At 44.3% G+C, this 27,446-nt stretch overlaps 2 pseudogenes; both read right to left on the bottom strand.

The window, feature by feature from the left end:
- Nucleotides 1–27,446, bottom strand: part of LOC131398597 (leucine-rich repeat-containing protein 74B-like) — a 71,567-nt pseudogene that overhangs the window by 39,102 nt on the left and 5,019 nt on the right.
- LOC131398386 (cationic amino acid transporter 4-like) overlaps nucleotides 1–27,446 on the bottom strand; it is an 83,221-nt pseudogene that overhangs the window by 12,725 nt on the left and 43,050 nt on the right.

Consider the following 27,446-nt stretch of genomic DNA (forward strand, 5'->3'; position numbering starts at 1 on the left):
AAGAGTGCACCACATAAACGTGCCAGTTGAAGTGAGTCTTGACAAGATGGCGGCGTAAGCAGACTCTGAACTCACCTCCTCCCGTGGACACAGCCAATTTACAACTACTCGTGGAAAAATTACCCCTGAGACAGAACTGAAAACTGGATAAGAGGAACTCCTGCAACAACGGACAATCCTAACTGAGGTGGAAGAGGCAGAGACTCCCTTCTGGAGAGGAAAAACGCCACCTTCACAAGCCGCCAGCTTCACAGCCGCCGGGAGCAGCTCACAGGTACGCAGCCCTCCCTGGAGACGCGGGGCCCTGAGCCGGGGAGCACCCCCGCTGTGGGCATTTTGTGGACCCAGCACAATCGAGACCAGCGGCATAATATCTGACTGTGCCTGCTACTAAAACACTGGGAAGCACCCCCAGAAAACCCGGTTCACAAAGAAACTAAAACTGGCTCTTAAAGGGCCCGTGCGCAAACTCACCCGTTTCAGGAAGCACCCTAAAATCACCAGAAAGAAAGGTGTACAGTGCTTTGGTGACAAGAGACTCACCTAATAGGCCCTGAGTGCATCTCGGTGAGGGGTGAGACCTCTCCAGGGACTGGGACATTGGCGGCGGCCATTGTTGTGGCCTGGTGTGGGCGTGCTGACACAGACGCCATTGGAGTTCTCCCTGAGGCCTGCTAGCCCAGGGTCTGCCCCACCCGCTAGAGCACCAATTTAATCCAGCTCAGCTGGGGCAGGCAGCCCACCCTAGAGACTGGCCCCACCCAACAACAAGCCCTCAGGCAACTTGTGGGCCTGCATAGATTGGTGACTGGATTCTCTGCAGCCTGGCAACTGAGCCTACTTGAGCGGGGCAGGGTGTGCACAAGGAGCGGGTGGAGAGTGTGGGGCGGTGGCAGAGTGTGTGGGGCTCCCGCCGTGGAGAGACTGGGTCTGCTGGGGGAGGTCGGGGCGCTCACATGGGGCAGGACTGTGTTGACTGTGTGTGTGGACCTGTGGGCGGCAGGGCTTCTCAGCCGCAGAAGACTTGTACTTCTCAAAGACCCACATAGGAGGTTTGCTCCACCTTCCAAAACCTGAAACAATTGGGTGCTCCTGTGCATGAGGCCAGCCCCACCCAGCTGCAATCCTCAGAGAGCTGACAAGAGACCTAATAGGCTAGAGGCTTACAGCAATTGTAAGGCCCTGAGCCTAACAATCTGCCATGGTGGGGGCCTACTCACTTAAAAGAAATACTGCAACACAAATGTGGTATTAGAACTTGCAGCCAACTGTGCTGGGGATCCCCACACCTGATAAAGAGACTGAAGGGCCCACAACAACTACAAGCAGCTGAGCATTACAACAGCTGGCCAGGAGCATAACTCAGCCTCCCTGGGCGCCTACAGGGAGAGCAAACAGGCCACAGCAGAAGGATACACGTAGCCCACATATGGGTCACCCCTGGAACATTGAGAACTGAGGGAAGCACACTGGAAGCCTCCTAAGCCATCACTTACATAAGCTCACCTATCCAAGAGCAGGAGACGTAGCTGACCTACCTAATACGTAGACACAAACACAGGGAAAGAGGCAAAATGAAGAAGCAAAAGAATACATTCCAAGTAAGGGAACAGGACAAAACCCCAGAAAAGGAACTAAGTGAAACAGAAATGAGCAACCTACCCGACAGAGAGTTCAAACTAAGAGTGTTAAGGATGCTCACTGATCTGGGGAGAAGAATAGATGAACTCAGTGAGAATGTCAACAAAGAAATGGAAGATATAAAAAAGAACCAATCAGAAATGAAGAATACAATACTGGAAATGAAAAATTCATTAGAGGGACTCAAAAGCAGAGTAGAGGATACAGAAGAACGGATCTGTGAGCTGGACGAAAGACTAGAAGAAATTACCTGAGGTGAACAGGTAAAAGAGAAAAGAATTAAAAAGACTGAGGACAGTCTAAGGGACCTCTGGGACAACATTAAGCGCACTAACATCCGTGTTATAGGTGTCCCGGAAGGAGAAGAGCGAGACAAGGGGTCAGAGAATGTATTTCAAGAAATAATAGATGAAAACTTCCCTAACCTAAGGAAGGAAACAGACATCCAGGTACAGGAAGCACAGAGAGCCCCAAACAAGATAAACCCAAAGAGGCCCACACCAAGACACATCATAATCAAAATGTCCAGAATTAAAGATAAAGAGAGAATCCTAAAAGCCGCAAGAGAATGTCAAGTTACGTACAAAGGAAACCCCATAAGGCTGTCAGCTGACTTCTCTGCAGAAACCTTACAGGCTAGAAGAGAATGGCACGATATATTTAAAGTGCTAAAAGGAAAAAACTTACAGCCAAGAATACTCTACCCAGCAAGGTTATCATTCAAAATGGAAGGAGAGATCAAAAATTTCCCAGACAAGCAAAAATTAAAGGAGTTTGTCACCAAGAAACCAGTGCTACAAGAAATGTTAAAGGGACTGATTTAAGGGGAAAAGAAAAGACCACAAATAGGAAAAATTATCTATTTCCGTGATTAGAACGTAATGGATACAAATGCACAACAAAGAAGTTAGATATGATATCAAAAACATGAGGGAGGAGGGGAGTTAAAGAGTACAGCTTTCAGACAGAGGTCAAACTAAAGTGACCATCAATTCTGTATAGAAGAAGAAAGGAACAGAGAAGGACTACTGAAACACTGAGAAAAAAAAAAGTTAAAAAATGGCAGTAAGTACATACTTATCAATAGCTACTTTAAACGTCAATGGACTAAATGCTCCAATTAAAAGGCATAGGGTGGCTGACTGGATAAAAAAACAAGACCCATATATATGCTGCATACAAGAGACACACTTCAGACCTAAAGACACTCACAAACTGAAAGTGAAGGGATGGAAAAAGATACTCCACGCAAATGGCAATGAAAAGAAAGCTGGGGTAGCAGTACTCATATCAGACAAAATGGACTTTAAAACAAAAACTGTAAAAAGAGACAAGGGTATTACATAATGATCAAGGGAACAATCCAACAAGAGGATATAACACTTGTAAATATCTGCGCACCCAATGTAGGTGCACCTAAATATATAAAGCAATTATGAACAGACATAAAAACAGAAATAGACAGTAACACAATAATAGTAGGGGACTTTAACACTCCACTTACACCAATGGATAGATCATCCAAACAGAAGATCAATAAGGAAACATTGGCCTTAAACGACACACTACAACAGATGGACCTAGTAGATATATACAGAGCATTCCATCCAAAAACCAAAGAATATACGTTCTTTTCAAAGGCACATGGAACATTCTCCAGGATTGATCACATATTAGGCCACAAAACAAGTCTCCATAAATTTAAGAAGATTGAAATAATACCAAGCATCTTTTCTGACCACGACAGTATGAAACTAGAAATCAACTATAGGAAGAAAATCAGAAAAGCCACAAATACGTGGAGATTAAACAAAATGCTACTGAACAACGACTGGGTTAACGAAGAAATCAAAGAAGAAATCAAAAAATACCTGGAGACAAATGAAAATGAAAATACGACATGCCAGAATTTATGGGATACAGCAAAAGCGGTTCTAAGAGGGAAGTTTATAGCGATACAGGCCTATCTCAACAAACAAGAAAAACCTCAAATAAACAATCTAACAATGCACCTGAAGGAACTGGAAAAAGAAGAACAAACCAGGCCCAAAATCAGTAGAAGAAGGGAAATAATAAAACTCAGAGCAGAAATAAATGAAATAGAGACCAAAAAAACAATAGAAAAAATTAATAAAACCAAGAGCTGGTTCTTTGAAAAGATCAACAAAATTGACAAACCTTTAGCTAGACTCACCAAGAAAAAAAGAGAGAAGGCACAAATAAGTAAAATCAGAAATGAAAGAGGAGAGGTTACAACAGACACCACAGAAATACAAAAGATTATAAGAGAATACTATGAAAAGCTATATGCCAACCAATTCTACAATCTGGAAGAAATGGATAAATTCTTAGAATCATACAACCTTCCAAAACTGGATCAAGAAGAAGTAGAGAATTTGAATAGACCAATCAGCAGTAAGGAGATCGAAACAGTAATCACAAACCTCCCCAAAAATAAAAGTCCAGGACCAGATGGCTTCCCTGGTGAATTCTACCAAACATTCAAAGAAGACTTAATAGCTATCCTTCTCAAACTCTTCCAAAAAATTGAGGAGGGGGAGAAGCTCCCTAACTCATTCTACGAAGCTGACATTACCCTGATACCAAAACCAGACAAGGACAACACAAAAAAAGAAAATTACAGGCCAATATCACTGATGAACATCGATGCAAAAATCCTCAATAAAATACTAGCAAATCGCATACAACAATACGTTAAAAAGATTATACACCATGATCAAGTGGGATTTATTCCAGGGATGCAGGGATGGTTTAACATTCACAAATCAATCAACGTAATATACCACATTAATAAAATGAAGAATAAAAATCACATGAGCATCTCAATAGATGCAGAGAAAGCATTTGACAAGATACAGCATCCATTTATGATAAAAACTCTGAATAAAATGGGTATAGAAGGAAAGTACCTCAACATAATAAAGACCATATATGAGAAACCCACAGCTAATATCATCCTCAATGGTGAAAAACTGAAAGCCATCCCTCTAAGAACAGGAACCAGACAAGGATGCCCACTGTCACCACTCCTCTTTAACATAGTACTGGAAGTCCTAGCCAGAGCAATCAGGCAAGAGAAAGAAATAAAAGGGATCCAAATTGGAAAGGAAGAAGTGAAACTGTCACTATTTGCAGATGACATGATTTTATATATAGAAAACCCCAAAGAATCCACCAGAAAACTTTTAGAAGTAATAAACGAATATGGTAAAGTTGCAGGATACAAAATCAACATACAAAAATCAGTTGCATTTCTGTACACTAACAACAAAGTAGCAGAAAGAGAAATTCAGAATACCATCCCACTTACAATTGCAACAAAAAGAATAAAATACCTAGGAATAAAGTTAACCAAAGAGCTGAAAGATCTGTACACCAAAAACTATAAAACATTTCTGAAAGAAATTGAAGAAGACACAAAGAAATGGAAAGATATTCCGTGCTCTTGGATTGGAAGAATTAACATAGTTAAGATGTCCATACTTCCTAAAGCCATCTATAGATTCAATGCAATCCCTATCAACGTTCCAACAACATTTTTCACAGAAATAGAACAAAGAATCCTAAAATTTATATGGAACAACAAAAGACCCCGAATAGCTAAAGGAATCCTGAGAAAAAAGAACAAAGCTGGAGGTATCACACTCCCTGATTTCAAAATATACTACAAAGCTATAGTAACCAAAACAGCATGGTACTGGCACAAAAACAGACACACAGATCAATGGAATAGAATCGAAAGCCCAGAAATAAACCCACACATCTATGGACAGCTAATCTTTGACAAAGGAGCCAAGAACATACAATGGGGAAAAGAAAGTCTCTTCAACAAATGGTGTTGGGAAAACTGGATAGCCATATGCAAAAAAATGAAAGTAGACCCTTACCTTACACCATACACAAAAATTAACTCCAAATGTATTAAAGACTTGAATGTAAGACCTGAAACTGTGAAACTTCTAGAAGAAAACATAGGCAGTACGCTGTTCGACATCAGTCTTAGCAACATCTTCTCAAACACCACGTCTGACCGGGCAAGAGAAACAATAGAAAAAATAAACAAATGGGACTACATCAAACTAAAAAGCTTCTGCACAGCAAAGGAAACCATCAACAAAACGAAAAGATAAAATTGTTTATCACAATTGGGAGAAGATATTTGCAAACCATACTTCTGATAAGGGCTTAATCTCCAAAATATATAAAGAACACATGCATCTTACCAACAAAAAAACTACCAACCCAATTAAAAAATGGGCAAAGGACCTGAACAGACATTTCTCCAAAGAAGATATACAGATGGCCAACAGACACATGAAAAGATGTTCAAAATCATTAACTATCAGGGAAATGCAAATCAAAACTACAATGAGATATCACCTGACGCCCATCAGAATGGCTATAATTAACAAGACAGGAAACAACATGTGTTGGAGAGGATGTGGAGAGAAGGGAACTCTCATACACTGCTGGTGGGAGTGCAAACTGGTGCAGCCACTATGGAAAACAGTATGGAAATTCCTCAAAAAATCAAGGATAGAACTACCATATGATCCAGCCATCCCACTGCTGGGTATTTATCCAAAGAACTTGAAAACACCAATTCGTAAAGGTACATGCACCCATGTGTTCATTGCAGCGTTATTCACAATAGCCAAGACTTGGAAGCAACCTAAGTGCCCATCAAGGGACGAATGGATAAAGAAGCTATGGTATATATACACAATGGAATACTACTCAGCCATAAGAAATGATGAAGTCCAGCCATTTGTGACATCATGGATGGACATTGAGGGTATAATGCAAAGTGAAATAAGTCAGAGGGAGAAGGTCAAATACCACATGATTTCCTTCATTTAGTAGTAGATAATAACAACAATAAACAAACACATAGGGACAGAGATTGGATTGGTGGTTACCAGAGGGGAAGGGGGGAGGGAGGAGGGTGAAAGGGATAATTCGGTACATGTGTGTGGTGATGGGTTGTAATTAGTATTTTGGTGGTGAACATGATGTAATCTATGCAGAAATAGAAGTACAATGATGTACACCTGAAATGTTTACAATGTTATAAACCAATGTTACTGCAATAAACAAAAAATTAAAAAAATAAAAAATGAAAAATAAATAAAGACTTAAGTGAAAGCCTGGGGGGAAAAAAAAAAACACAAAACGTGCCAGTTGAGAAATCATAGAGAATCTGCTCGTTTATCACAACTCCAAGTTCTTTTCAGCATCGAGAGTCTTATTCCCCAGCTTTGGACATTACGGGTTGGGACAGGCGATCTTAAATCTCTCCATGGTAATGGAACAGGAGTTCAGCACCACCATGCAAACTTTGAAAATACTCCAGCCAGAGATTAACAGCCTAGCCTCTGTGATCCTCCACAATTGACCTGCTCTGGACACACTGACTGCCCAGCAAGGAGAAGCTTGTGCAGTCATCAGTGAAAAATGTTAACTTTTGTGTGAACCAAACAGGGCCAGTAGTGTCTAACTTACATCTATTAAAAGAGAAGATTAACATTTTCCATCAGATGAATGAAGCTCACCCATTTTACCAGACTGACTTATTCCCAGGATTGGGGAACTGGTTTAATGGGGTGTGAGGAGATGTGCTCTGATCCCTTCCTTTCTCCTTGTTCATCCTCATTCTAATCTATGATATTTTCTCCCTTTGCAGATTTTTTACCACTTGCCTACTAACTCATTTTCTCTCTCCATAGTCACCAGCTCAGCTTTTAACATGTGGACCTCTCATGGCAGTTTCAGAGGAGGGAAGTGATGGGGTTCAGGGCAGGCCACCCCAAGGTGTGTCACTCTGGTATGTGGATTATTTTCAGCTGAAGACAATCAAGGCTCAGAAGACTCTGGAATAACATTTGACCTTGCCCCAAATTGCCTAAAAGAATTTCAGAGAGAAGGACCTGTCCTTGGAAGGAGTTCTTACCATGGATAATTCTAGGTGTGGTAGGCAGGAAGGCATCTAACAAGGGCTATTTTATCAAAATATCTCTTTAGGGTCCCATTGTCTATAGATGTGACAATGCAAACATTTGTTTACCAAATATGAGCTTTTTTCATCTTTTAGTAGGTTGCCTTCTCCCCCTTTGAAGTCTTAGACCTCTAGCTCCCTCTCCTTAGTCCGGAAGGACATAAATACCTCATTTTGCCTGACTGTCCCTGTAATTCTTCATGCTAATGTGCATTCCCTGTGTGCATGTTTTAAACTCTGTTTGATGTCTCCTGCTAACCTGCCTTATGTCATTTTAAATCCCTTGACCAGCCATAAGAACCAGAAGGGGAAAAGGGGGTTATTCTCCCTCTTCCCCTACACCTTCCATTTGTAAAAAATGCAATTTCTGCAAAGCACAACAAAATGAGGTATACCTGCAATATGTGTTGAGATTTTGTCCAATTAATATTCGTTACATAGAGCCCTTGGGGTATTGGATGGTGAGCCTGGGTTAACAACAGACCACAAAGCAACTGAAATAGAGAAGTCAGTTACTCACAGGTCCTGGAGAAGGTCCACAGCACACCTTGAGGGGCCACACTGGGAGGTTAAGCCAGAACGGAGGCAGAGAGCAGGGCAGGACCTGGGGCATATGCCTTCATTGGGGTCCACAGGCAGAGTGCTTTGAGGTCCCCAGGCTGTCTGGATTGGTCAACTGAAAGCAAAAAAAGCAAGGTTTTGGTAAGCTTCACAGGGGTCTTATCTAAGGGGTGCACAGGGGAAGGCCCTGGGAGGCGGGGAGAATGCTTCTCACAGGGCAGTGGCGGGAGTCATCTCAGGAACTTACATTGACTTGTGGCTCTGCGGGTGGTTATCTGGGGCGTGCACTCTCGGGAGGGGCTAGTGTCACTTCAAGGCCCCTGCAGGCTGCTTGGCCACACAAGATGGATGCCAAGGCAGCAACGCTGTGGGGCAGTTTAGCTAAACTCACCACAAATTCTTAGAAGAGAACTTAGGAGTAAATCTTCATGACCATGGAGTAGGCAATGGTTTCTGTCTTTCTTTCTTTTAGTTTTTACTTTTATTGAGGTAACCTTGGTTTATAACATTGTATAGGTTTTGTTATGAAGCCCTAAAGTACCAGTGACCCGCAGTGGGTCCCCTTGCGTGGAGCCACTCATGCCAATAGAAGGAGACCGGGTCCAAAATAGCAGAGCAGAAAATTTATTCATTGATCAATGAATGGAGGAGGCAGAGCTCATGCTCTAAAACACCTTCTCCCCGAAAGGAAGGTGAGCAGGATTCTTATGGGATGTGAAGGGGGAGGGGTCTCCGCATCATCGCTCGGGCGGGGGCATTTGGGGCATGTGCAGATCTTCCCTTCTTGCACAAAGCACCTTTTGCACACATTTCCTTTTGTGCATGGAACCACATCACCATCTTGGACTTTTCTGGTTTGGACCGGTTCTACGGTTTGGCCATCTGGCAATGTTCTCCCTTGGTTCCTATAATCAAGAACAACTTAAAAACAAAGCATTAGACATGCAAAATGTTTTAGGGAATTCTCTGGTTGACAGTTTTAGGGGTACAACATTATAATTTGACACCTCTATACACTACAGCATGCTTACAACCAAAAGTGTAGTTTCCATCCATCACAATATAATTGACCCCCTCTACCCATTTCACCCTCTGCCCATTGTTTTCTATAAATATGACACCAAAAGTTCAAGCAACCTAAGAAAAATATAAATTGGACTTTATCAAAATTAAAAACTGTGTGCTTCAAAGGATACCATCAAGAATGTGAAAAGAGAATAATCCACGGAGCAGGAGAAAATATTTGCAAATCATATATCTGATAAGGGAAATGGATCCAGAATATATAAAAAAAACTCTTACAACTCAGCAATAAAAAGATAAATAGCCCAATTTAAAAATGGGCAAATGATCTGAATAGACATTTCTCCAAATGTAACCCTGGGCCCTGCAGGAGCAGTTCAACTGACCCCATCCCTTATCAACAGAGTGATTAAGAACTGTATTTCAGAAAATTTACAAAGTCACGTAGCCAGGACATGTGCATAAGAAGAAATCTTGACCTGAAAAGACCGCAGAACCAAATATTCTCCTCCCCATAGAACCGAAGGACCGTGACATGACTGCAACTTAAAAGTCAGGCTCTGATCAGAAGTGAGGGGTCCCTCATTCAGGAAGATCCAGTGTTAATTTCCTTCCCCACCTCATCATAAATGTTTAGAGCCATATCATAAAAGTTTAGAACTCTATCATAAATGATTAGAACCTCATCATAACTGCTTGAAGCCCACCAATCAAAACCTGTCCCAGGAGCATTTCCACGTGCCAACCTGTTCTTCCTAACCTCTTAAATTTTGAATCCTCGTAAATCCTGAATCAGGGAGATAGATCTGAGGGCACATGCCCCCTGTCTCCCTGCAGATCAATCTCACAGTATAAAGGTGATTTCTTTCCCAAACACCGATGCCGTAATTAATTGGCTTGTTTATGCACATCAGGCAAGAAAACCTCAATTTTGTGCAGCAACACAAAGAAGATATACAAATGTCCAATAAGCACATGAAAAGTTTCTTGACATCATTAGTCCTTAGGGAAATGCAAATCAAAACCACAGTGCAGTGCACCCCCTAAGATGGCTAGGGTAAAAGTCGGATAAGAACAAGTGTTGAAGATGATGTGGAGTGATTGGAACCCTCATACACTGCTGATGAGAATGTAAGATGGTGCAGCTGTTTTAGAAAACCATCGAGCAGTTCCTTAAAATGCCAAACATGAAGTTATTGTATAGTCCAGCCATTCTATACCCAAGACATGAAAACATGTGTCTGCACAAAAACTTGCACATGGATTTTCATAGCAGCGTTGCTCAGAATAGTCCCAAAATAGAAGCAATCCAAATGCCCATCAACTCATGATGGAGAAATAAAATGTGAAATATCCATGCAATGGAATATTATTTGTCCACAAGAACAAAGTGGTGATACAACATGGATGAATCTTGAGAACACTATGCTAAGTGAAAGAAGCCAGGTAGAAAAGACCACATATTGTATGATTTCATTGATATGAAATGTCCAGAATAGGCAAGTCTATAGAGACAGAGAGTAGATTAGTGGTTGTGTTACCGAGCCCCAAGGGACCCGTGACCCACAAGTGGGTCCTTTTGCCCAGAGCTGCTCACACCAATAGAATGAGACTGGGTTCGGAATAGCAGAGCAGAAACAAAACTTGATCAATGAAGGGAGGTGGCAGAGATCATGCTCTAAAACACCTTCTCCCTGAAGGGAAGGTGAGCAGGGTTCTTATGGGATGTGAAGGGGGGGTTACCTCATCATCACTTGGAGTGGGGGCGTTTGGGGCACGTGTAAATCTTCCCTTCTTGTACACCACTCTTTTTGCACATGTTTCCTTTTGCATATGGCACCCCATCACCATCTTGGACCTCTCTGGTTTGGATCAGTTCTGTGGTTTGGCCATCTGGCAGTGTTCTGCCTTGGTTCCTATAAGCAAGCACAACTTAAAAAGAAAGCATTAGACATGGAAACGGTTGTAGGGACTTCTCTGGGTGACAGTTGCCAGAGGATGGGGGAGAGGGGAATGGGAAGTTACTGCTAATGGGTACAGAGTTTCTTTTGGGGTGATTAAAATATTCTGAAATTGGATAGTGGTGATGGTTGCACAATTCTGTGGATACACTATAACCCACTGAAACATACATTTTCAGTTGGTGAGTATTACGGTATGTGAACAAAGTTGTTACCAAAATAAAAGATAAATCACCAAACTGTTTCCAAGAGAGAACTCCAGGGGCAGGAAGGGCTGAGTGCCTGACAGAGATGCAGCCTGGTGAACAGAGGGACAGAGTGAGAAGTCAGGAGACCAGTGTTTCCCCCGAGCTGGCCCCTTGTGCATTACCTGACTGAGGTTGTGAAATGTGAAACAAAACAGACTCACTTATGTCTAAGGGCTTTAAAACGGAGCTGAGAAGCCACGAAGGAAATGGGTCTCATGCACGTCTCATCAGGCAGAACATGAACTGTTGAACTGAGTAATGTTGCAAGAAACCTGCAGCTCCTCACAGTGAGGGACTGTTGCCTCCCTCTAGCTAGCCTTGGCAGTCAATTATTTTTAGCCAAGATTAGCTTTCTCCTGCCAAGCCCAATTAAGATGCTTTGTAATGCAAACCTCCCTTCTGTGCCTTTAAAAGCTCCTGAATTTTACTCCCTGGTGGGACATATTTGGGTTTCTACCTGAATCTGTGCCCCTAGAATTGCAATTCTCTGATCCCCAAATAAATGCCTCTGTGCCTCTCATTTTTGTTCTTTACTTCTATCTTGACATATATGGTGTCAGGAAGCAGGACCTGAAATGATCTCACCTTCATGGACCGGCCTCCCCTGGAACCAGGTATGGTAGCCACACGAGCCACCTGGGGCTCACTGTCTCCATGGATCACAGACTCTTCCAATTGTGGGTCCTCTCAGGTTCTGACCTGTCTCCACTTGGGGTAAGTCAGTGCCTTTTTTTTGGGACCAGGGGGTGACCATCCAGGAGATGACTGTCTCAGTCTGCTGTGGCGGCCATTGCCACAGGAGGGGATTCCATTAGCAGGGTTTTTCCTTGGTCTGTGAGTACTCTCACTAAATTGAGGGATTTCCCTATTGTCATTCCTGTCTGTGTGCTTTTCTTTCACATGAGATTTTCATTTTCTAAAGTTTCTCCCTCAGGAACACCCATTGGTTTTATGTATAAGAACTATGGTCCCTTCCCTTGTAAATTTCTGTCTCAATGGAACAAAATTACTAAGAATGATTTAAAATCACAATGGACAGTAGAGGGAACATGCCAATTAAATAAGATCATTTCAAAATGCACTCAAAAGCAAAGGCTTCAAAATTCTAAAATAGCTTCATTAGAAGTTTTGTTGCAAAAAGCTAATGAAAAATTAAAGATATAAGAGGGACCTTAAAGAAAAGACCACACAGCCATAAACAGAAGTCCACCAAGTTAGTGGCCTTACTGACACCCTCATATCCACTCTCGTAGGAAGGCCCCTGGATGGGCCCCTCCAGAGTTGATGAGACTCTGAGGGTTTTCCTGGTAAACTGCTATGTTATTCCCTTAAACAGTGCAGGGGAAACTGAAATTAGAATTAATGGGGTTGTTTAATACTGCCAGAAATGTTTACTGTTTTTCCTGGATGTAAACTAAAAAGATATTTAGAAGGATTTTTTTTTTTTTTTAGTAGCTCTATGGTCAAAAATTGGCCAGATTGAAAGCTGATAATCAGAACATGATAGAGAATTTTTAATAGGCTTTCTTCCCTAAATTAAAATAAAGCTATGAACCTGATACCGGCTCAACACAAGGTTAACATAAGGGAAGCCATATTGTAGACAAGAAATCCTATTGTAACTTTGAATGACCTCTGACAAACTAACCCAGCTGGATATGCACCCTCCAGGAGATCTAATTGCTCTGCAGATTTTACGACCCCTCCTTGTGCATGTACCTTCCAGCTGGGGTAAGATGATAACTTTGTTCTTTTGAGTTCCTTAGCAATGTGATGACCCCCGAACAGACAGTCTATGCTGATAGCCATCATCAATGACAAATGAAAGATCTGGTGTGGCACTCCCAGTCTGTAACACCAGAAGGTCAACATTCCTAACACCCTCCCCAATAACACAATGGCCTATATAACTGCTGTAAGGTTTTGTGCCCCCTTAAGATGGTTTTTTTGGACATTAGTCAGCCATCTTCCCCCTTGCTAGCAAGCTGTAATAAACCAGCCTTTCTCTCCTATCACCTTGCCTCTTGCCTATTGGCATGTCTTGTGGTGGGCAGACGAACCCCACTTTTGGGTGGTAACACACCCAGAGAGAAAGAAGCAAATTAGGGATATTGTAATTGAAAGGGTAAATCAACCTATGTTGTCATTTAAGTTACAGCCCGATTTCTGAGGCATTGAGAGCAACTGTCCTTGTCTCAGAAATCTTTGTAAAACTGAAGATGCAGCTCTACAGGCAGTTCAGATTCCACCCCTTCCCTTTCACCAATCCTAAAAGCTCCCTGATCTGACTCACAGCCTGGTAACCTCTCCAGGAACTCTTATTTAGACCATCCCCAATTCCTAAGACTCAAGGAAAATTTTAAATTAAAATTACCCGAAACTCCTAGGACAAAACCTGCGTTTTTTCTCTCTGTCCTTTGAAGTAGTAAATCTGTCCATATCTTTAGAATGTACACACCCCAGGAGATAACAGCCCACAGTCACCTGAGACTAAACCTGGCTAGCTGAATCAGTAAAGCCTGAGGTTAAAGAAAAAACGGGGAAAAATGTTTCCTTTTAAATGCAGGCTGCTAGGCAGGCTCTCTCACCGCAAATCTAATTCACAGCCTCCTTATCTACAGCAAAGATAAATCTTAAAGTCTTCTCCCCAAAATATTAACAAAAACAAAAATTTTAAGTAGGTAACCTTGACTTGTTCCATCTGCTAGAGACACAATTATTTGTAAACTAGTGAGTTTTGTGTCATACCTGATTCATGGCTGAAATTTTTCAAATAAAAGCTGTAAGATCTCTGTCTGTGTTGGTCTATATATATGTACATACATTATATATGTGTGATATTTTTCTACCTCCAGATGGTATTAACAAAGTTGATTTCTAAAAAGAGTTCTATTTAATGAACTTAAAGTAAGTGCTTATATAAATTATATTGGAGTATATGAGGAAGCCATTTGGTGTTAAACTAATTCAGCCTGAACTTTTTTTTTTCCAAAAGGGCCTGACATGGCCATTGAGCGTGCATTGTACATCTGCTTTAAGTACTTACTACGTCTCAAAGACAAGAACAATGCCCTTAAAGATAAGGATGTAACTTCCCCCACATCAGCATTTCCTTGAGGAGACTAGGGATTGATTGCTGACCTGCTGTGCTCACCTTGTGACCACCCACCTAGAGACCACTGACCCACTGTGTTCACAGAACTGCTGTGCCAGCAAAGCAATCTCGTGACTGTTGTAAAAGGGACATTCCAATTGTATGTGATATGTGCTCTTTAACGGTATATAAGCACTCTGTACACCCCGCTTCTGTGGAGTGCTCCATTCCTTTGTGAAAGGACTCTCCTGGGCTATATGGTCCTCAGATCTGGCTCATAATAAACTCACTACAATTTCAATTTATAGATTGGTTATGGATTATTTGCATTGACACTAAATATAATAGAAGCTAACCCAAATGTTTTTCAAGTTAACGTGATATAAAATCATCTTTGGTCAAGAAAACCTCACTTAAGTTTGTTGCTTTAATGAAAAGGCGTGTCTTCAGAGTTATCAGCACTGGATATAATGGAAACATACAACTTTTATTCTACCTGGGTTATTAATCAGATAAGTTCATGTTATCACTGCTATAACATTTGTCAGCAAGAAATTAACTTCAAATGATAGCTAACTGCTTTAAAGTCCATGAAATTTTCATGAATAATCTAAGTATGATTGTTAAGAATCAATTATAAAGATGTTAATGAAATAAAGAATTTTAAGTGCAACAATTATGTTTTATGGTATGTGTACTTTAAAATAGCTTCTCCAAATCTTTTGGTAACTTGAAACTTTAGATTTTTGCTAACTGAAAGTAAATGATGGAAAATTCATTGAATATCTAGTTAGGATAAAACAGATCTCCAGATAAGATAAAACAGGAAAATGTTAATTAGTGAACAGAGGTTTCTCTACTTTTGGCTTCTTCTTATAGAAAAACAAAAAGATGTTAAGGTTTATTAATAAACACAACTTGTGTCACATTAAAAATTCATGTTGTGAGAAAATGTATGAAAATGTACATAAAAGAAGGTCTAAGGAAAGGAGATATTTTTGTTAAGAAAGTAAATTGGTCCTAAAATAGAACTGGTTTTGGGGAAGAAGAAAAGACAAATTCTCAATGTAAAAAAGAAAGTTTATGGAAGAGGAACCTTGAGAAGAGTCTTGTGCATAGTCAAGCTGGCTAAGATTGGAGTGAATTTAATTGAGTAAATGAGTTTTAATATCAAAAATAAGCTGGTGCAAAATTAGTATTTGGTTTTCTCTCTCTGTTATAAGGACAGGGTTTCTTGGGCTTTCAATATACTCTTTTTTTTTTTTTAAATCAATGAATTCTCAAGCCCCTTTATTTATTTATTTATTTATTTATTTATTTATTTTTGAGGAAGATTGGCTCTGTGCTAACATCTGTTGCCAATCTTTCTCTTTTTCCTTTTTCTCCCCAAAGCCCCAGTACATAGCTGGGTATCATAGTTGTAGAGTTGTAGCTCTTCTATGTGGGATGCTGCCTCGGCATGGCTTGGTGAGAGGTGAGTAGGTCCACATCCAGCACCCTAACCAGCAAGCCCCGGGTCGCTGAAGCAGAACACACAAACTTAACTGCTGTGCCACTGGGCCAGCCCCTAATCTACTCTTGATAAAGAGATTATGAAAAGTTTTTCTTTACCTTTGAGTAATCTGCTGTGGGACATCAAAATTGGCCACCCTGAAATATGTCTCTTTACCTTGATTATTTTCTCTGTCGGACATTTGACTTCCCCCAAACTGCCTAAAGAATTTAACATAGAAAGTCTGTTTCAGGAAGGAGCCACTACCATATGATGGCTGTAATATAATGTAAAATAGATGTTACAATAGGAAAGGCACCACCAAACCCATCTTATCAAAAATTCTGTCTCTCCCAGGCCATATCCTCTAGGTGGCCCTGCAAAGGCTTGTCAGACAAACATTTACATTTATAAGGGAAATATCCATTTGTAAAGGTATCTCCCTCTCTGTAGTGGGAAGAGGGGGGATGACCTCATCTCTAGAAACTTATCAATGTGGAAGGTGAGGTTTGAAATCTGCATAATAACGTTACTCTTGTTTACTGTGCTTTTCTGGCAATCTCCCATAACTGACTGCCCCCACCCCCAACATCCTCCTTTGTCTTTAGCTGAAGATAGTATTTAAAATGAGAATCTCCACCATTTTGTTGATAACTCAGTTTCCCTGGTTTCTCCCATGTATACATGTTATTAAACTTGGTATTATTTTCTCCTGCTAACCTGTCTTTTAATTATTTGGCCAGCCATAAGAACCTTAAGGGAAAGGGCAGAAGGGGATTCTCCCTTTTCCCCAACACTGCCTAAAAGGCAGAGATTTTATGTTTTACCAAAATAATTTCCAATGCTTTATGTTAAAAGCTGAGTCTTTCCTATAAGAAAGAGCTAAGGGTTTGATGCCGGCCCTGATATCCGTTCCCCCGCGTTGAACCCAGCATATATGGGGTTAAAACCAAAAAGCACTCATTCCCCCTTCCCTGCCTCTCTAAGTTACATTCACGTGTAGATATTGGTTGTCTTATCCTTTGTGTCCCTGAATTCCACAAGGCAAGTGGAGGTAATAAATTATTAAAAGCCCAGGTAGCTACAAACTGAAACTCTGGCTAATTACCAGTTCTTGAGGTTTGTTACAGGGAGACTGATATCTTGAAATTATCAAGAAGCTGAAGCTCCCCAACTCCTGGTTCCTGGCACTGAATCCACCATTCCTCACAGGGACAGACGAACAGGGGACACTTGCAACTTCCCTAACTCAGCTAAATGCAGGCTGATGGGAAGACACCGAATTGCAAAGCCACAGCTCCCCCTCCCCCACCTAAAACCTCATAAACTTAGCAATCGTTAATTGGCAGCAGTTGCCGTCCACTCCCCAACCAAATTTCCGGTGATGTGAGAAGATTGATTGATGGAGCTCTAAATCTCCTGCTGTAGACAGAGATTAACTGCTGGTTTGGCGCCAGAAGACTGGGATCCCTCCTCCAACAAATAATCACAGTCACCAAGGATACATTCTTTCCCACAGACTTTCCTTTAAAAACCCCAACTCCTAATGCTTCAGGAGGACTATGGGTTTTGGGACATGAGCCCACCGCAGCCTGATTTTGCTGGCAAAATTAAACCATTTTTCTTTTCCTCAATCCCTGGTCATTGTGTTCATTGATTTGGCTACGGTGACAGGGTCCCAGATTTTTCCAGCTACAGGTTGGCAGCTATGTAAAACCTGGGTCCTTTGAGCACCTGCACCTGGACTTCATTCAACTGCCACTTCCTATGGCTCATCAATATGTTCTCATTATTGTCTGTGTTTTCCAGATGGGTTAAAGCCTTTCCCTCACCACAAAGCTGGTGCCCTCACAATGGTAAAGAAACTGTTAGAACATATGCTTCCCACTTGGGATGTTCCTTCCACAATCTCTGGTGACCAAGGCACCCACTTCACTGGGCAAATCATACGGACCGTAATGAAAACTTTGCAAACTTCTTGGGATTCTCACTGTCCTATCACCCTCAATCATCAGGCAAAGTCAAGAAAACTAATGGGAAAACCGGATTGAAGCAGAACAAGTATTAGTTACCTGGGGCTACATGAGCTGAGGAGGATGTTCTAATGTTTTGTTTTTCCAAATTTAAACAAGGCTTTTCTCTTAGCCTATCAACAATTTGGTAAGACCAACCTTTGTGAACAAAGATGAAACATTGACTTTTTCTCCCTACCTGATCCTTCTAGAATTCAGCAGCACTCAGTGAGTATTCTTATTTTCACTTGTATAATCAGGCCAAGTTTTTAATATAAAGAAATTAGTTTTACTGTGACTGTCTTTGGCCAAAAAAAAAAAGAGGATAATTGTAGAGAGAAAAATGATGTTTGCACCTTTGTAGATATTAGATTCTAGTCCCGTTAATTGTCTTTGAGGTTTGTTATATACTGTGGACTGGACACCCTGGCCTAAGGTATTGCCTTTGGTCTTGCTGACTGTTCGCAGTGCCCTCCTTGGAAAACAAGAACTGACTCCATATGACCCCAGCAGATCAGTGTCTGTTGGCATAAACCTTCTACTTATCCTCTGTTGTCTTATGTGAGTCAGACCAGCTACTGTGTCTCCACTGTCTTATGCTCAAGCCTATTATCAACAGGTTAAAGACACTGTCCCAGATTCCAATTTGAAGGATCCTGTTGGTCACAGTCTAGAGACTGGTGACTGGGTCTTCTGGAAGCATCACCAGAGGAAGACAGCCCTCAAGCCCCATTGGAAAGGACCTTACCAAGTGCTCCTGACCACTGACACTGCTACAGAATTAGAAGGCATTGCATATTCTGTGTCCCTTTTGGGTACACCTTTGTGTGTGATTACTATGGGGAATCACGGGCTTATGAATGTCTAGACAGCTGGCATATGGCGGGACAATGCCTTTTAGGATTCCTTTTCAAGTTCTTGTTAAAGAAAAAACCCAACCGCAGTCTCATTGGCCTAGGCAAGATGTGCTGCCCTGTTTTACACCCCATATACTCTCTATTGGTTATCATTGTCGAAGGCTTTGTCTGTTTGATTGATGTAGTCCATAATGACCAGTTGATTAAAAATTTATCCCTAACCATAGCTAAAGTGGCAAATTCTACCACTGGAGCCTTAGTTCAACAACAACAATCCCTGTTTCCCTAGCGGGGGTTATATTAGATAATTGAATGGCACTCAATTATCTCCTTGCAGAACAGGGTGGCATCTGTGCTGTAGCCAAGACCTCCTGCTGCACCTGCATCAACTCTTCTTGTGAAGTTGAGTTAGAACTTGGAAAAATCATAAAAATAGCACAGGAGGTTTCCAGTCCAGTGTCTTTTAATGACACTCTCTGGTTCCCTATTGATGTTTTCAGCTGATCTCCTTCAGGTATATGTGCTTAGCTGAGATCAGGACTTCCAACACTGTTTATGATTATTGTTAGAATTTTGCTATGTGTACTTGTATTTAAGCTTCTTATGCTACTACTCACTCAGATCTGCTCCAAGTTGTACTAATGATTATTCTGATTTATGAGATCTTTGTCAGGTTCAAGCTACTAAAGATTTGTATTTATCGATGTTGTGTGTCTGTCTCTACCTCCAGAATAATGATTGCTTAATGACTTGAGATGATCGACCAATCTTGAAACTCCAAACAGAGTTTGACACTTTTTCTGGATAGAGACTGTGCCTAAGACTCATTTCCTGACTGCATCCTTATTGCTCAGATGGGGCCAGAGCCTCTGACTGCGTTAACCCTACTGATGACCGAGCACCTCCCTTCCCCCCTCATGAGGGATATGACTTCCCAGGACTGAGCCTTCCTGGCAATGAGGGAAATATCAATATAGCAAATGGTTGATCCACGATTCTTTGTTCTCAAAGATCTTGATGAGAAGGGGACAATGTAGACAGTGATAACGAAATGGAGTATCATATGTCAAGGCTTCTAAAATGGAGCTGGGTGGCCATTAAGGAAATGGGGCTTATGCAGGCACACTACGTCTCTACCCAGAGGGAATGTAGCTTTTGAACTGTGCTTCACTGTTGTCATCTTGACCTTCTTTCAAGAAATATGCTTACTTATAGATAAGAACTTTCTTCCTTAGAGATAGCCGTAGCAACCAATCACATGTAGCCAAGTAGTAACAGTTGTTGCTGGCACCCATCACAAATTTTGCAAAACAACCTGTATAATTTGTCTTTTTTTGCCTTTATAAACCCTTACCTCCTTTGTTTTCCTCTGAACACATTTTGGGTTTCTGCCTGAATCTGTGTCTCGTGAGTTTCAAGTCTAATTGCCCAAATGAGTACCTGCTATTTGAATTGCAGTGAATTTTTCCTCAGTTGACATCTCATAGTTCTGGAGGCCATGAGTCCCAGATCAAGGTCTGGGAGGGTTGATTTCTGGTGAGGCCTCTCTTCCTGGCTTGCAGAGGGCTGCCTTCTGGCTTTGTCCTCACATGGGGGGAGGGGGAGAAAGCAAGCTTTCCGGTGCTTCTTTTTATAAGGATACTAATCCTATGGGATCAGGGCCCCATCCTTATGACCTCATTTAACCTTAATTACTTCCTGTCTCCAAATACAGTCACGCTGGGGTTAGGGCTTCAACATATGAATTTTGGGGGGAAAAATTCAGTCAATAGCACCCTCTTTCCTCAAGGCTCCAACCAGGCCATTCACATGACTGAATTGTAACCTGTATCATGTTGTGTTTTTAAGTGCTATTTATTTTCTGATTCTAAAATAACACATACTTAGAGTAGAAAGTGTGGAAAATGCACAAAAATATAAAGAAAATTAAAATACATAAACCTACAACCTAGACATAAACATTATTAAGATGATGGGTCTTGTTGGTCTTTTTTTCTGTGTATACACAATCATACATTTTTTATTTACACAATTTGGATCAAACAATATAATTTTTTTTTTTTTGGTAATAGCTTTCTTGAGATATAGTTCACATACCATGCAATTCACCCATGAGTGAATTCTCCAAATAAGTGAGAGCAGAGGGAGGCCCAGATTAGTGCAAGGACCATAGGGGCCGAGGAGGTACAGGTCTTTGAGTCGTCGCGAAGGCTGGCTCCATAGGAGGTACTCCCTGGTTGTCATGGGGACTCAGTGCAGACTCAAGTGGTAACAAGGCATGGCGAGGCCCAGAACCCTCCATGTGGAAGTTGAAGTGGCCTATGGATGATGAGGAAGCCACACTCCACAGACATTTAGGGGCAGATAATGGTGAGGATGGTCTGAAGACTGGCAGCAACTCTTGTTTGTGCTCCACTCTGTGGGCTGCAGTCTTTATGCAAAGCCCTGGAAGAATGACCTTCACTGAGCAGTGAGGTCATCAAACTCTCTGCTCACCTGGAATCCTGAGGAGAAACCCAGGACAAGGCAGCACATCATCACTTTCTGAGAACTTGACTTCTTTTACTTATACAGGGTCTCGAAGAAGCTCCTCAGAACAGCTTCTCTCCTATGGGTGACAATGTCATTACTCCCCAAACTACTAAAATAGAGAAGGGCAAGGGCTCAGGGGGCTTCTGGGGGCCTGCTCTATTTCTTGATCTGGGGGCTGGTTACAGAGGTCTATACTGTTTGTGAAAACTCACCGGGACCTGCCCTTGATCCAGATGCACTTTTCAGCATAAATATTCTTCCTCAATGAAAAATGAACCAAGGAGGTTGGAGGAAGAGAAGGAACACTGAGTCTTTCTCTGCACAGACCCTTTCTGTGGGGTCTGTCATCTCATCCGGTCTCACAGTGACCCTGGCTGGTGGGTACTAGCCCTGTTTCACACAAACACAAGGCTGAGTCTTGGGAAGGGATTTACATGGACTGTAAGGATTCAGACGTATTCTCCTTAAAGCTGAGGATACAATCTGGGCTCAGCAGATTAGACTAATGATAGCAGTGAAGGAACAGGAAATAGAACATTACATCTAGACTAGGGCTGATCTCTGATTCAGAATCCAAGATCCAATGTTGATGGATCAAGATTTGGTCCCAGGCCTGTCTGATGCCAAAGCCCATGGGATTTTCATTATACTAAAGCTTCTGCTAATAACCACACATCATAGTGAATAAGCTGTATTGTTGCAGGACAATTTCATACGTCACTCCATTTGTTTTCAAATGATAGAGTCCATGCCAACAGGCATTCTCAGAGCAGAGATAACACAGTCAAGGCAAGCTCATCTCTGCCTGTGGAGCCGTAGAGACGAGGCAGGTGGAAGGAAACAAGCACCTTCGGCACCAAGTGTCTAAAGCCTGAGGGCTGAACTGTGAAAACACATCTCTGGAGAGGCTTTGACTCAAGTCTGGATGGAAATAAATCAGGGTAAGAATAAGCAGTGATATTTCTTTTAATAATTTGTATTTGGGGAGTCTCTCTTTAGTGTTTAACTGCTTTGGAAAAGAATGACCTTTTTTCCTACATTAAAAAGACAAAATTGAGTGAAAATGGGTCCTGGTATCTCTCACAGCCACACAAGGGAATCTTCCAGCACCAGGATCCACCTGCAGGCCGGATGGCCTGGGAGAAGGGGCCGTCTTGCAAGGAATGAACCTACAAATCCAAACATCAGAGAACAGTGAGCATCATGACCCCCAAGCCAGCTATTCTCTCTCAGCCAGTGAAGAACTAGGCAGGGGTCTGAGGTGAGACCAGGGTGATACCCCAGTCGGGAGCAGGAGTGGAGCCAGAGGGGCATCATGACCCACATTCAGGCCTTGGCTGGAACGTGGACTCAGCCACACCATGGATCTGGGCAGGGTGCTCTAGTTCTCTAATCCCCACTTTCTCCCTTTGAATGATCCCTCACGGGGCTGTGGGGAGTGTCCAAGGTGGGGTTTATGAAAAGCTCCTGCAGAGAAATCCAGCAGTTCCAGGGCAGACACTGGACTCTCCTGGGCAGACTTGAGAACAGCAAATCAGCCTGCACTTCGCCTGGGATTCCTTGACACCTGAGAAACCCACACACACACTGAGAACAGCTGAGCCCTGGGAGGCCGGGAGAGCAGCGTGAAAGAGAAGGAGGGATTCCTCATCTCTGGTGACATGGTCGAGGACAACCCCACTCTCTCGGCGCAGAAGGTGTCTCCATGGGACAGAATGCCCTGGGTGAGGCTGCAGGGCCAGGGAGAGAGGAAGGGAGAGAGTACTGGCTGAGTGCCCACCCAGTGCCAGCTCTGTGCCAGGACAAAGGTACAGACACACAAGACACACCTCTGCCCATAAAGAGCTCACTCCTCCATAAAGAGAGGAGAGGAAAAGGAACATCATAAAAATGCACTGTGATAAGTGCAATAGAGAGTGTGCCTCAGCTCTCCCTGGGGGTTAAGGTCAGATGGGCACAGAGTCCCTGAGCTGAACTCCACAAGTGAGGTGGGGGGAGCTGGGCATTTTAGCAAGAGGAGCAGCAGGAGCAAAGCAGAGGTGAGATCCCGCCCCGTGTGCATGGAGAATCCCAGGCAGCTGGGAATGAGAGGATGTGTTTCAAAGTGGGAGGGAAGAGGGGGGTTGGCAGAACCCAGATCCTGAGGACATGCTGTGAGTGACACACTACTAAGCTTGGATTTATCCAGAGAGGAGCTGCTGACAGGTTTAAAGCATGAGGGACAGGGGCACATTTCTGGTTTAGATGATCACCTGGGAGCAGGTGGGAAGGAAGGGCCAGAGAGGAGAAAGCAGCAGGACCACAGGACTGTGGGAGGGGAAGTGAGAAGGAGGAGCAGGCAGCCTGGGCACTCTGCAGGAGGTGAGATGGAGGAGGGAAGATGTGAGAAAGAGATGGAGAGGCGAGCACTGGGCCCCAGCTTCTGAAGGGAAGGAGTACCCCCGACCAAGAGGCAGCCCTTAGAAGAAGACGATGCCTTCATGTCGGACTCTCAGAATCCGATGTGCCTACGAGCCATCTGGGGGATCATCAGCAGGTGGCTGGAGATGGGGATCCAGAGCTTAAGAGAGAGATCTGGGTTCCAGCCAAGGGCAAGAGAGGAGTGAGCCTCAGGCTGGGGATGGGGGTGCTATAGGGGACTCCTCTGCCAGTTGAGGGAGCTGAGGGCCAGGCACCACTGGATCCCCTGGAGCTGGTGGTTTTGTCCTCTGAGCACATGCTGTTGGCACAGTGGTTCTCGTGGACCTGCTCCACCCTCGATCACACCCTCCCTTCTCTGTCTTTGGCTCTCAGCCCTGCTCAGCAGCTCCCTCCCCACTGGCAACCCTGGAGGAAGGAACCCCTGCTGTGCACCCAAGGCCTCAGGTAGGTCTGAGCCTGGGTCCAGCAAGGCCAGAGGAAGAGCAGGGGAGAAGATGAAGGGGAAGCAAGGGTGCCCTGGCCATCTTCAGCAGAGCAGCACCCAGTGGGCTGAGAAGGAGGAAGGGCAGCTGGGAGGGAAAGAGGGAGGGGGAGGAGTCTGCAGAAGTGCATGGGCCAGGCCAGATGGGTGAGTGAATGGCAAAATGAAGAAGTGGTCACAAGAAGCCAGGAGGCTCCCTCCTCATCCGGACTCTTGAAGGAGTGTCCCCTGCTGCCACTGGGGTGGGGAGATGTGACAAAGCAAGGATCTGTGTGGACACGCACAAGCAGGTCTGTGTGGGGCCTCCCCAATCAGGCAGCACTCACAGCAAGAATCCTCAGTGTCTGGTTGACCCGGAGGCGCAGGCCCAGGCTCAGGGCTCCCACCGCAGAGATGTGGTTGTTGCTGCAGCAGAAAGGCATATGCATTGTGCTGCCTTGCACACAGATCTCCCCAGGGTCCCAGCTGGAGCTGCTGGTGCATCCACCGGGTCAGGCTTCACATTCCAGTCTCCACACAAGCCCTGGGGACCCTGGCCAGGTCAGTGAGTAAAAACTGGAAAGGACCCTACTTCATTGGAGGCTCCCAGTGTTCAAGGAGATCCCCCAGCAAACACACCTAGACCGTCCCTCCCCTGGTGGAGACCAGCAGCTGCTCCCTGGCCCTGAGAGCTCAGCAGGTGCTCCCAAGAGTTCTGCCCCAGCTGGCACCCTGTATCTGTCACTATGACAGCATCTGTTCTGGAAAACCCCCCAGCTCTCTCCCCACATCATCTCTACCTCCTCCAACTCCTCCTCCTCCTCCTCCTCCTCCTGCTGGACCTGAGCTCCAGGGCTTAGAATGGCTGTTGGCCACTTCTTCTCAGAGCCAGTCCCACTTCTCTCTGACTTCTCAGACCCCAGCTTGGCCTTGAATTTCAGTATCCCCCATGGTCTCCTCTGGCCTTAGCTCCTACCATGGGGAGCAAAGGTGGGCAAGATTGCAGCAGGCAGGCCCTGCCCCCTCTGGCAGCCCATCACCTGTGGAGCTTCTGCCTCTTTCTTCTCCTTCTGGCTTGCAGCCCCTGCCCCCTCTGGCAGCCCATCACCTGTGGAGCTTCTGCCTCTTTCTTCTCCTTCTGGCTTGCAGCCCCTGCTCTGGTGACCTGCTGAGGCCTGGGACCCTGCCTGGGCCTGGAGGGGCAGCTCCCACACAGCAGGCCCCCAGCAGCCATGTGCCGAGCAGAGCATGTGAGCACCCACCCGGCACCAGGCTTTCTGAGGATGCTTCACATGTACGTGTGTGATTCCCAGCCCCCCGCCTGTGCAGTGGGAATTATGAGCCCCAGTGTTTGATTGATGAACTCGAGTGACAAGGACAGAACTGGGCACTCTTGGGTTGCAGCTCAGGTCCCATCATGGGTAGAGTGTGGTAGGTTTGGGAATTAAAGTGGTGAACAGTAGCAAGATCGTGGAGTCCCTGGTCCCTGGGGTGCTATGGAACCAAAGACTGTGACACTGGGGGCATCCCATGCTACTCACCTCATATCGAGTTCCTCCAACACATTGTCGATCTTAAGTGCCTCACCTACCGTGGAGGCTCCAGGATCTTCAAAGCCATTGTTTGAGGTGTCCAGGACTCCCAGGAAGATGTTTGCCTGGAACGCAAGAGAGCAAAGCCATGCGACCACATGTGACAGCGGAGAAAGTCAAGGGTCTCAGCCTCAGGGGCCCAGAGACCCAAGGCGCAAAGAGTGTGGACCGAGTGTGAAAGGGCAGAGTCCAGTTTAGAGTCTTGTGGCTTGGATGGTGGTGAGCAGTGGAGCCGAACCCCTGGAAGCACAGTGGAGAGAGGGGTGTGGATGTGAATGACCCTCAGAGCCTGGGGGGCTGCCACGTGGCATCAGGTGCCAGAGACAAGCCATCAGGCCCCATGCCCACTTGGGGGCCTCTCAAGGGCAGAGATCCCGAGGTACAGAGCCACCCAGGGACCCAGAAGGGCTCCAGTGAAGGGCTGCTTGGGGGTGTGATGGGGAGTAGGATAGAGCTTGTGGATGTGCTGAGAAGACAGAGCCCAACCTGTCACCTTGTGGGCAGGACTCCCAGGTCACCCCTGTCAGAGGGCAACAGCTCCTGTTCCTTGAGGAGGACCCACCAAGGGAGCTGGCACCAGGAGCACTGGAGGCCCCTGTGCCATCCTGGAAGGGGCTGGAGCCACCTGTTCCTGAGGCCTACAAGCCACAACATCCAAGGGAGTAAGTGGGCTGTTGGAGAGTGTGCTGGGACCAAGGGGTGCCAGGGTGTCTCAGGAAGCATCTGCATACTCCCAACAGCCAGCATATGTCACCAGAGTGCAACATGTCCCCACCAGCCAAGTGTCTGTGCCGTCTGGGGAAGCTATGCGACAGTCAGCTTCAGACTCCTCAGTAAGTGATGTGACAGTGGACACAGGGAGACGGAACATTGTCATCATTAAGTGGAGCTGGGAACATCAATGTCACTTAAAGAAATATTCTTGAAGCTCTGCTGAAAAGATCCAAGGTTCATTTCGGAAGAGCTGCAAAGACTGGGAGCTGGCACCTGGGAGACCTGCCCCCAAAAGACAGGCCAGACGGGCTGATAGGAGAGGGCCTCATACCTCCAGACCCATGGCAAAGGCCATAGCTCCCGGGCTTCAAAGGTGATTCCAACTTATGTTAAGCTCGGTGAGTCCTGAGTTTTCTGCCAGGGCTGGTCCAAGCGTCTCCCCTTCAGAAATACCAAGGGAGACATTAGTCACTGTTTATTCCTTCAAAAAATGACACTGATGCCCGCTGTGTGCCAGGGTCTCTGCTGGGCATGAAGGTCAGGGGGTTGAACCCAAAATGGGCCTGCCCTGCCCTCGAGGATTTCACATTTAACGGGGGAGACATAAATACAAATTGATGGGATGTGAGCTATTCTGGTCTACAAAAAGAGAGGTGTGGGAACAGAGTGGTGGCTAACCCTGCCTGAGGGGTCAGGAAACTGAAGACAGAGGAGATAACCTTGAAGACTATGGGACTCTCCCAGGTACATGTGCACACACAGTGGAGAGCAGATACAAGACAGAGTGAATGTGCAGAGGATGAGGGAGCATGGGGCACTTGT

Source organism: Diceros bicornis, chromosome 35, assembly GCF_020826845.1.
Source record: "Diceros bicornis minor isolate mBicDic1 chromosome 35, mDicBic1.mat.cur, whole genome shotgun sequence".
NCBI lineage: Eukaryota > Metazoa > Chordata > Mammalia > Perissodactyla > Rhinocerotidae > Diceros > Diceros bicornis.